Source organism: Musa acuminata, chromosome BXJ2-8 (genome assembly GCF_036884655.1).
Source record: "Musa acuminata AAA Group cultivar baxijiao chromosome BXJ2-8, Cavendish_Baxijiao_AAA, whole genome shotgun sequence".
Classification (NCBI taxonomy): domain Eukaryota; kingdom Viridiplantae; phylum Streptophyta; class Magnoliopsida; order Zingiberales; family Musaceae; genus Musa; species Musa acuminata.
This window is the reverse complement of record NC_088345.1, coordinates 54502546-54512844: the sequence shown is the minus strand read 5'-3', so window position 1 is coordinate 54512844 and position 10299 is coordinate 54502546. Positions and strand designations below refer to the sequence as shown.

General features: G+C 41.0%; 1 pseudogene; it reads right to left on the bottom strand.

Annotated features, from left to right (window-relative positions):
- Positions 1 to 4317: 4317 nt before the first annotated feature.
- Positions 4318 to 9715, bottom strand: LOC135620458 (brefeldin A-inhibited guanine nucleotide-exchange protein 1-like; annotated as a pseudogene).
- Between the last annotated feature and the right edge of the window lie 584 nt (positions 9716 to 10299).

The following is a 10299-nucleotide window of genomic DNA, read 5'->3' as shown; positions in this document are numbered from 1 at the left end:
TCTCCCGAGACCACGCCTGCGCGATAACCCGCCTGCGCCGTGCTCCTCGGCCCTCGGCTGCACGCCTCCCGAGACCACGCCTGCGCGGTAACCCGCCTGCGTCATGCTCCTCGGCCCTCGACTACACGCCTCCCGAGAACACGCCTGCGCGGTAACCCGCCTGCGCCGTGCTCCTCGGCCCTCGGCTGCACGCCTCCCGAGACCACGCCTGCGCGGTAACCCGCCTGCGTCGTGCTCCTCGGCCCTCGGCTGCACGCCTCCCGAGACCACGCCTGCGCGGTAACCCGCCTGCGCCGTGCTCCTCGGCCCACGGCAGCACGGTAACCCGATCGCTTTGTGATACTCGACCCTTGTCGGCCCTATGATCATCACGTTCGGCCCCGTCCGACCGACCCGTCGACGACTCACTCCTTACACTCACGTGGCCAAGTCACTAGGAGATAGGAGCCATGCCTCGGGCCCCCCCCTACACGTGAAAACCGACGCATAGCTCCTTCCGGGGGGGGGGGGGGGGGGGAGTATGATAGGGGTAAAAACAAATAAGACATGACGCACCGGATTTGACGTAACACCGCCCCATATCAAGCCACCCCCAAACAGCACACCGCACAAAGAGACGAGCATTAATACCGGCGTAACGCGCACCCTCACTGACCATACCCGCACGACCTCATCATGCTGACCCCGCACGACCGGACAGCGCAGGGGAAGGCGTCGACCAAGGCTGGCCATATCCTACGGCAACTCGGCCTTACCGCGCAATGCCCACAACGGCAACGGACGCGATCAGGTGTACGGCCCTGCCCCGGCAGGATGGCGCGTCAGGTAAACGTCGAGCTCACCTATAAATACCCTCAGGCTCCAAGCAGGTAGGGTAAGCTGAAAAACTCAAGATTCCATCCAAGATTCCCCTCCTCGCTTCTAACTTGATCATCGGAGTGGTCGGACCGAATCACCGACCTGACCAGTGTGCAGGTACTCGGCGAAAGCCGACCCGACCCGGCGACGCGGAGCACTTCAGCCCGATTCCCCGTGACCGGTCACCCCGAGGATCCCGCGAGGAGCATCACCTGATCCTGGCCGCTCGGACCCTCGAACCAGCCGTACCGACCCCGAGGTAACGGCTAAAAAAGTTACTCGCCGTAACACTATACACAACACACACACAACATACACAACACATACACAAAACATACACAACACACACACATACACACCCAACATATATACACACAACACACACAACTCATAACACAATACACACACACAACACACAAACAAAACAATACACACACACAAACACACACCACACACACATAACATATACACACAACTCATAACAATATATACATACACAACTTATAACATACACATAAACAACACACACACAACATATACACACAATACACACAACTCATAACACAATACACACAAACAATAACTACACACGCACCACACACACATAACATATACACACAACTCATAACAACATATACACACACAACTCATAACATACACACAAACAACACACACACAACATATAACACACACAATACACACACATAACATACACTAAATAACACACAACGCACAACACAAAAAGACACACACAACATATAACATACACAATACACACACATAACATACACAACACACACTACACACAACATACACAAAACTCATAACATAGACACATACACAATACACACACAACATATAATATATAAAACACACACACGTAACGCATAACACACACTACACACTACACACACATAACATATACAAAACACAAACATACACACGCAACTTACACACACCACACACACAAACAACACACACTGCACACACGCACACAACACACAACTAATATCAATACACACATAACATACACAACACACACAACTCATAACATTCACAACACACAAACAACACACACTACACACGCAACTCATGTAACATACACAACACACACATAATATACACAACATACATAACTCATAACACATATACAAATAACATACACTACACATACACATAATATATAAAAAACACACACATACATACATAACTTATAATACACCACACACAAACAACACACACATATACACACAACTCATAACACACTACATACACACAAACAATACACACTACACACATAACACACACAGCACACAAACAACACACACATAACATATACAATACAAACATACACTCAAAACTCATAACAATACACACTACACACACATAACATACACTACACACACATAACATACACTACACACAACTCAACACACACTATACATAACACACAAACACAACATACACAACACACATACACACATAACAACACACAGACATAAAACATACACAATATACACACATATACACACGCAACTCATAACATACACACATACACACAACTCATAATAACACATACTACACAAACACATAACATATACACACAAACAATACACACTACATGCACAACTCATAATACAATACACACACACATACATGCAAAACTCATAACACACACACACACATACATGCAAAACTCATAACACACACGCAAACAACACACACAACACACAAACAACACACTACACACACACATAACATACACACAACTCATAACAACACACACACATAACATACACAACACACAACTCATAACACACACATAATAAATACTAACAACACTCACACAACTCATAACAACACACACACTTAATATACACAATAAATACTACACACAAAAATAACAAACAACGCACAACACAAAAAGACACAAGTACAAAATACACAAACATAACACAATCAACACAAACATCGCACAACACAAAACATACACACACATAACATACACAACATATACACAAAACTCATAACATATACACACAACATATAATATACAAAATACACACACACATACATACAACTCAAAACACACACACAAATAATACCACACAACACACAGACATAACATACACATATACACACTACACACAACACATACACAACACACAAACACACAACTCATAACAACACACATATAACATACACACAACTCATAACACACACATAAAATATACACAGCACACACAACTCACAACACACATACAACTCATAACAATACACACTACACACACACAACTCATAACAATAAATACTAAAGATAAACACATAAACAACACATACTAGACACAATACACATGCACATATAATACACACACACATAACATATAATACACACACAACACACAAAACTTATAACAACACACACTACTATATACACACACATAACATACACAATAAACAATACACACAAAAATAATATACAAAGACATACACAATACACATACACACACAACACACAACATATACACATATAACATACCCAACACATACACTTACGCACAACGCAGCACATATACACAAACACAATACCCGCACACACACACATGCAACATACACACATATACACAACACCCACACACAACACTCATAACACACCTACACTCATAACACAACACACACAGCTCATAACATATAAATAACTCACAATACACATACACAAACACAACCCACACATGCAACACAGCATAAACACACATACATACAACACACTCACATATACACAACAAACAACAACACACAATACCCACACACACACAACACGTATAACACAACTACACTCAAACACAACACACAATACACACACACACAACTCATAACACTCACACGCATAAAACACACACACATATACACAACAAACAACACACAACACCCACATACATCACACACAGAACTCATAATACACATACAACACACAGACATAACATAACAACACACAACACACACACATCATACACAACACACAACACACACACATAACTTATAACACATACACAACTCACAACACACCCACAAATATAATACATACATAACACACACACCACACAACTCAAATTACAAGGCAGCACAAAGGAAAATACAAAAGGGCTTGTGAAATTATATTTATACATTTATAAATATGTAGCAAACGATTAAGACTTTCAAGGAAAACCGATTTGGTAGGCCTCGATGAAGCAGTTATATACAGATTTTAGGTTATAATTACTGAATGGCCCTGCCAAATAGTAGGAAAACACAAGCCCAGTCAGTATGCAATACTTTATTCAATATCAAATGAGAAATGCTAACAACATAAATGTAACTTATTTGGGACCCCAAAAGTCATGCTTCAACTCTATATGCCATTAGATTGTTCCAGCATTGAATGGTTAAAGACTTCATGTGCTTTAACTTGGAAACAAATTAACCAGTAAACCCTGTTAATACTCAATACATCAAGAAAAACCTCCAATGTAAAGGAACAGCTGAGAAGAATATTGCTATTATGAGAGAAATGTTACCTGTACAATTTGGAGCTGAACACTTTAGGTGGTTCTTCATTCTGACGATTGCATATGATGATGTTTCCATATTAGCCCTCCCCTTTGTTAGTGTAAACAACCTTAAGCCGTAGCCACGGGACCGACGCGGCTTGGTTCATATCTGGATGATGAGGATCTTCCTGGGACATTCCTCGAGACCGCTGAGGTGGCCGGCTGCGATGGTCCAATCTGGACGGGATCATCATTTCCTCCGAGAGGAGGCCTCCTCACCTGGGCGTCTAGCGGGAGGCCTCCGTCTTCGCACCTGCACATAGGTCGGGTCGGGAGAGCTCGACCCGACCCCTCCGACGATCAAGTCAGTGAATAGTCGCAAGGGGTTTGTTGGTTGTCTCCTCCTCTCCTCATTCAGAACACGAGGGTATTTATAGGGAAGCTTACTGTTTCCTGATGTACCCACTTGCAGGGGGCAGGTTCGTACTCCTGGTAGCGTCTAACATCAACGTTGGCGTGGCGTGAAGGATCGAGCCTGAGTAGGATGTTAATGTGCCTCGGTTGACGTTCCAGTCCGTGTTGACCAGGTGCTGTCAAGTTAATAGGGGCGCGAGGCGTCATCTGACGTCAACCCGAGTCTTATTGCCATTATTACCCTCATCATATTCCCTCCCCAAAGGAAGCTATGCGTCGGTTGTTGTAAAGGGGGGTCTGAGGCATGGCTTCAGCTTTAAGAAACTATCCCTGCCAAGCAGTTGCCGGTCCGTTGCCAGGGGTGTGAGAATTGTGAAGTTTAGTAACTAAGGAGGGTTGGATGTGCAACGGTGACCCCGGGTAGTATGCGGCCGAGGAGCACACTCAGTAGAGTGGACCGAGCAGAGGCTGTGGTCTCGGGGAGCATGGAGCCGAGGAGCACGACGCAGGCGGGCTGGCCGCGCAGGTGTAAACAACTCGTCAGAGCTCGGACTTAATGGGTCGGTGGAGCCCTCCTTCTAGCGTCAAAATGTTAGTGTAAACAACCTTAAGCCGTGGCCTCGGGACTGACGTGGCTTGGTTCGGGTCCGGATGACAAGGATCTCCCTAGGACGTTCCTCGAGACCGCTGAGGTGGCCGGCTGCGGTGGTCCAATCGGGACGGGGTCATCGTTTCCTCCGAGAGGGGGCTCCTCGCTTGGGCATCTAGCGGGAGGCTCCGTCTTCGCACCTACACACAGGTCGGGTCGGGAGAGCTTGACCCGACCCCTCCAACGATCAAGTCAGTGAATAGTCGCAGGGGGTTTGTTGGTTGTCTCCTCCTCTTATCATTCAGAACGCGAGGGTATTTATAGGGAAGCTTATTGTTTCCTGATGTGCCCGCTTATAGGGGGCAAGCTCGTACTCCTGGTAGCGTTTGACATCGACATTAGCATGGCGTGAAGGATCGAGCTTGAGCAGGATGTTAGTGTGCCTCGGTTGGCGTTTCGATCCGTGTTGACCGGGTGCTATCAGGTTAACAGGGGCGTGAGGCATCATCTGACATCAACCCGAGTCTTATCGCCGTTATTACCCTCATCACCCTTCATCGTCGTTAATAAATTTGAATATTGTTCACCATCAGAATAAGGATGGTTTCTATCCGGAACCTCAACATTTTGCATGATCTTGATGATGTTCGAAAAAACAGGTTAGCATTGAAGCAGCTGATTCTTTCAAGGAACCACAATATATCCTTCCATTCTGCTACTAATAGCTTGCTTCCTAGACTAGCAGCCAATTGGAGTAAAGCAGCCATCCCTGTGTTAGCATACTGCTTAAAAAACTTGTGATAATAGCTACAACATTTTCAAGCTGTGAACGCATTGCATCGAAAAACCTGACAAATAAGTCGACAAAGCATTCTGATGCTAATGTATCGGTTTCAGAATTCCATGAATCATCTTCTAGATATTGAGAGTTACGCATTGGTTAAACCTGGCCAACAAGCATATGCCGTGGATTGTTAACAATGGGGGAAATTGCAGATTTAAGGATGTTGATCCAGAGATGGGATGAAAATAGGTGACCATGGTCCTTGAGAATGTCAAAGAATACTTCTAAAGCACCTTTTCTGATAGTTGGTCTAGGATCAGATGTCAACTTAGATAAACCTGAAAATGCATATTGTATAACTTATTAGAATAAATTCCAAAATTCCAGCAATGTAGAACTAGCAAGCATGAAAATAATAAATCCCAAAAACTATACCATCAAGTAAAGGTAGCCAAAAGAAAGCATGATCATCTTTTTCAGTCAAATTATTTCCATCTGAAGCATCTCCATTTCCTAAATGACCATCAGAGTTCTTGTCGTAGCAAACCAATCCACCTTCTGCAAGTTTAACAGCACAGAAACGAAGAAATGCAATAGCATTGAGGCCTGCATCACTATTGAACCTGCTGTTTGTAAAAGCAATCAGGCACCTAGCACAGTCGATGAACGTTGTGGTTTCTGTCTCAGTTATAAAAGGAACATAATCCCTAACTATTTTCTCCATTGTCCCAAAAGCCAACAAAACAATTGTTTTGCGTTCACCAGCAGCAGCAATTGTAAAAACCTATTAACATGCAAGCAAGTTTAATCTTCAGTATAAATAGATGAGAAAGTTACAAAATTCTAATTCAATATTTCACCAAAAAGGCCATTCTCATTTAAGGTAATCTCTGAAAGTAAGACCAGTATAAGCACATAGAACATAAGAAGTATAAAAAAAAAAAAAATTCAAACATACCATAAAAACACTTTTCCAACCAGATTTCACATGATTAACACGACCCAAAACCATATGTGAAACACATCGAACAATTAGTTCACGAATTTTGGAAGATACACTCTTCTGCGTAATAACCACAAAAGGTCTAAAAAATTCATTCTGAAAATTATAATTAGCAAGTTCCTCTCGCTCCAAAAACTTCATAGCCAACTACCGTAATGAATCCATTACAAAGATTACAACTGAAAGATTTTCTGACAATCCTACTGAAACAAAAAAATTCAGCAAGGACATTCCAGATGCGAGACCAAAAAACCAATCGAATGCGATATCATATTATAATTCCTGCATGGATTAAATATGTATCAATGAGATCAAAGTGGGTAGCTTGTACACTTGTTTGAAGAAAACAAGACGCATCTGCAGACATAAATAAATCACTAAAAATACACTTACACGATTTCGATTATTTTTGTGAGGCAGAAAACTCGAGCATCTGTTGGAGATTGTAATTCTGTCATAGAAACCTTACAAAGGGCCCTCACAAAAGCTACAATTGCATCACCATTCAATCTTTGGCTATGAGCAAATATGTGGTTTAGCTCAAAGCTACCAATATGATCCAGCAGATTTAAGTTGGAAATAGAGCTACTAATCTGATCAGGGGTAACCAAAGCAGAAGCTTTAATTCCCACAGATGCACTATCATAAGAATCACCTCGAACAACAGCCCTTACCGCTGGATTTTATAAAGCATTTCCTTTTCTCTTCATGGATGTAACGGTAAGTGTTTTCTGTGATCTTTCTTCTGATTCAGCGAGGGGTGTTGTAAAGAATGAAGCATCCTCTCCTAGCATGTGTAAGTGCTCAAACCGTGAAAGACATGTAAATATATGCTCCCATGATTCTTGCAGATAATTACCATCTTCAATGGCAATGGATACAATAGCCTGTTAACACATAAATTAGTCTGGTATATAATGGTCACAAAGAAATTGTTAATGATTATCAAAAGAGATATTAATTGATATGAAGCAGAATATTAATTCCAAGAAAAAAGTGGAAGTTAAAGCCTAAACAGATATTGCTGATCAAAAATAAAAGCCGTATGCTTCTGCCTATTGCATCATAGCATGTACTTCAAACATTATACATTTTGTATCCTTGTGCATATATGTCATAAAAAGGAAGACAAAGCAAATACAACCGAGAATACCAATACAATAAAGAAGCAGACAAAACCAAATTTTGACTTAGTATAATTGGAATGTCAGTATTATTAGGCAACCCAATGCTTGAGGGTCACAAATCCTTAACCCTTAAAGTAGAGAAGTTGTTTTAGTGACTCGAACCAATGCCTGAGGGTCACCAAGGACCAACCTTACCATTGTATAAGGGCTCATCCTCATATATCAGCATTTTCATGCTGTATATTTTTCAAGTAATGCTAATCAGTAACACATATTTATAACTTTAGGACAGACTATCAAATGTTTATTGAATACAAATGTCAAACTAAGGTATAAAAAATATAATATTTAAGATGTAACATTGTTTGAGTCATGCTAATCAGTGATTAAGTAGGACTATTAAGTGTTTATTTAACACAAATGTCAAATTAAGGCATACAAATTAAAAAAAATTATGATACTAATTAAAACTACCAATAATAAAACAAATCCAAACATATCAAGCTAAAATACATATGAAAAATTGACCATATATCAGATCATAACAGATAAGAGGTAAATATTGTCATTCAGACAAATTAACATGCATATGGACTTGACCCATTCAATCTATAAGAACAGAAACAAGTTATGAAGAACCCACAAAAGTGTTATTCTCCAAGATTAAATTTTAACGGAACAGAAGCAATAAAAAAATATAATCTATCAGCTAAGCTATTGTGCTCTTGACTGCGTGGTAGCATGACAGTTTTTAATGTTCAAAATTAAATGGCAGACATTAATCAACAGACAGCACACCCTCTGAGTGATGTTGTCAGTAGAACAAGTGATCAAGTCATATATATGTGTATATATTAGTTGCAAACATACATCAAGTCACGTTCTACAAGTAATTTCATATAGTTGCATTATTCACAATTGTTCATGTAATGAGATCATTCAAAAGGTGATCAGATCCTTAATAGAATCAAAATATTTTTACTAAAAGGACTACAACCATAAGGAGATTCTAAGCAACTGTTTAATAAGTTTGCATTGTATTGGATGAGACTGTATCACAAGGTTGGATGGGTCATAAACAATGTTCTATTTGTTACAATATCAAAAATTAGAAATTAATATATATATATATATATATATATATATAATGTTATACAGATGTTTAATTGAAATAGTTAAGAAAATCTAGGGAAAGTCCTATATATGATAGGATACGTTACCCACCACCCAATTATCAGGAAATATCTAAGACAAATTTCTTTAATAAAACTAATACAGTTTGTAACTGGAGGAGAAAAATATCCATTAACTCCAGTGGTTCACCTTAACAGCATCAACATTCTTCTGCTTCATGTCCGCAGCACAATGAAGGTACCATGATTGAATGTATTGCCTTTCTAAGGTTTGCATTCACAGCAAATGTTGTTGCATCCTGTTGTTTGACCAACCACTAGGATGGCGAGGTGTCTTACTTGAGGCCAGCAAATATTTGAAATATAGTAGTATTGTATGATGACTCTTCCACCAATGACACGGACTTGAAAATGTTATGTGATTGGCAGTGCGAGTGATTTGATTTTGCTAGGAATCTCGAGTGTTATATGTTGGTCACAAACACCAACTCGCCAAATAAATGGCCTAAAGCTAAAGGAAATACTGAATGCATCGAAGCTTACAGATCACCAAGTGCAGGTACACAGACCAGACCACGGAGTTTCTACTTGGTATCCCGCACCAATTTCAACTCCCATCGTGAGTGGGTCTGCGGCCTTCTCGAGAACCAGCTGTAAAATGGACCGTCTCCCACGAACTCCTCTGTGCTGCCACCATTGCCATCAACAGTTGAAAGTTTCAAACAAAATTCAGTGCACTTTATCATGCCGTTTTGGACATTGGGATCCTTCCATTGCCATCCAACCACTTGCTCATGGCAGATGGAACAAGTCATGGAGGTTCAGGCTGAGCTGTTTTACATGGTCCCAAATTGCCCAATC